Source organism: Procambarus clarkii, chromosome 4 (assembly GCF_040958095.1).
Source record: "Procambarus clarkii isolate CNS0578487 chromosome 4, FALCON_Pclarkii_2.0, whole genome shotgun sequence".
In the NCBI taxonomy this organism is placed as follows: Eukaryota; Metazoa; Arthropoda; class Malacostraca; order Decapoda; family Cambaridae; genus Procambarus; species Procambarus clarkii.
The window spans coordinates 38,820,488-38,822,987 of record NC_091153.1 but is presented as its reverse complement, the minus strand read 5'-3'; positions in this window follow the sequence as shown (position 1 = coordinate 38,822,987).

Genomic DNA, 2,500 nt, shown 5'->3' with positions numbered 1-2,500 from the left:
CATGTCAATGACTGTTGATAACGAGACTATTGAACCAGGGAATAGTTCAAGCAATTGCTGCACAAAATACGCTTAACTAGCTATCTTGATGATCATTTTGCATTAAAGCACGAAATGTGAATGTTGCAATTATTGCAACAGAGCGCAGGTAACGACCCTCCATGCGAGAGGTGACACCCAAACACACCAACTGCCGTTCAGTCAACATTCATTACACATTTAGTAAATGAACAAATACACATTTAGTAAATGAACAAATACACATTTAGTAAATGAACAAATACACATTTAGTAAATGAACAAATACACATTTAGTAAATGAACAAATACACATTTAGTAAATGAACAAATACACATTTAGTATATGAACAAATACACATTTAGTAAATGAACAAATACACATTTAGTAAATGAACAAATACACATTTAGTAAATGAACAAATACACATTTAGTAAATGAACAAATACCCATTTAGTAAATGAACAAATACCCATTTAGTAAATGAACAAATACACATTTAGTAAATGAACAAATACACATTTAGTAAATGAACAAATACACATTTAGTAAATGAACAAATACACATTTAGTAAATGAACAAATACACATTTAGTAAATGAACAAATACACATTTAGTAAATGAACAAATACCCATTTAGTAAATGAACAAATACCCATTTAGTAAATGAACAAATACACATTTAGTAAATGAACAAATACACATTTAGTAAATGAACAAATACACATTTAGTAAATGAACAAATACACATTTAGTAAATGAACAAATACACATTTAGTAGTTCCAATGACTCCATTTCTAATACAAAAATTGAGTATTAGTTTTTACTGTTTAATTTAATATACTACAAAATAAAGCCTTTTCTAAACCTTATTGTAAATGGCATTAGAGTAATGAGATACGAGTTGATTGATAGTTGAGATCTCTGCTTAATTAGACATCTCTCATTAAAAAAAAAAAAAGCTTGATGTGGGATAAATCTAAGCAAAAACTTTACTAAGCTTTACTTTTTTTACTAAGCAATTACTAAGGATTTACTGGACTGAGGGAATTTGACCTCACAACCCTGCAGAAGAGCCAATGATCACAACGTACAAAATACCGAAGGGAATAGACAAGGTAGAGAGGATCGACAGCCTCTTTTCAAATTGAGAGCAAGTAGGTCTAGGAGAAGTGGAACTGGACACGTAAACGAGTCGAGGAAACCATAAAGAAATACTCGTACCCAGTAAGAGCGATCATCATACCCTGAAAATAAGAAGTTATAGAAGCCACCTCCATCCTCAACTCTAAAGCCAAACTCCATAAAAGAATTCGAACATCAGAACACTTCGAACAGATCAGGAGTGGGACATAAAAATGCTAGACCCCTTCACTCCCTCGAAGGGACTGAAAGGTACGTATAGGTAACTATAACCACCATAGCCTGGTGGATAGCGCGCAGGACTCGTAATTCTGTGGCGCGGGTTCGATTTCCGCACGAGGCAGAAACAAATGGGCAAAGTTTCTTTTACCCTGAATGCCCCTGTTACCTAGCAGTAAATAGGTACCTGGGAGTTAGTCAGCTGTCACGGGCTGTTTCCTGGGGGTGGAGGCCTGGTCGAGGACCGGGCCGCGGGGACACTAAAGCCCCGAAATCATCTCAAGATAACCTCAAGATAACCACCACTACCACCTTAACCACCACCACTACCACCTTAACCACCACCACTACCACCTTAACCACCACCACTACCACCTTAACCACCACCACTACCACCTTAACCACCACCACTACCACCTTAACCACCACCACTACCACCTTAACCACCACCACTACCACCTTAACCACCACCACTACCACCTTAACCACCACCACTACCACCTTAACCACCATCAACCAGCCTCTCCAAAGGGTCCACCAATCCCCTAGCGGATCAACCCCTGACATAGTCAGCTGGAGACCAGATTAACATCCTTCCCATGAGTATTTATTTGGCCACGTGTCAGCCGCCGCTGGTATAGCTGACAGGCGTGCTGACACAGGACACTGGTGGGGCGTGTATCATATGTCCGCGTGTGTCATGACGCAGAGAGCACCCCGCCGGCAATGTCAACACTGAGAGAGAGAGAGAGAGAGAGAGAGAGAGAGAGAGAGAGAGAGAGAGAGAGAGGAGAGAGAGAGAGAGAGAGAGAGAGAGAGAGAGAGAGAGAGAGAGAGAGAGAGAGAGAGAGAGAGAGAGAGAGAGAGAGAGAGAGAGAGAGAGAGAGAGAGAGAGAGAGAGAGAGAGAGAGAGAGAGAGAGAGAGAGAGAGAGAGAGAGAGAGAGAGAGAGAGAGAGAGGAGAGAGAGAGAGAGAGAGAGAGAGAGAGAGAGAGAGAGAGAGAGAGAGAGAGAGAGAGAGAGAGAGAGAGAGAGAGAGAGAGAGAGAGAGAGAGAGAGAGAGAGAGAGAGAGAGAGGAGAGAGAGAGAGAGAGAGAGAGAGAGAGAGAGAGAGAGAG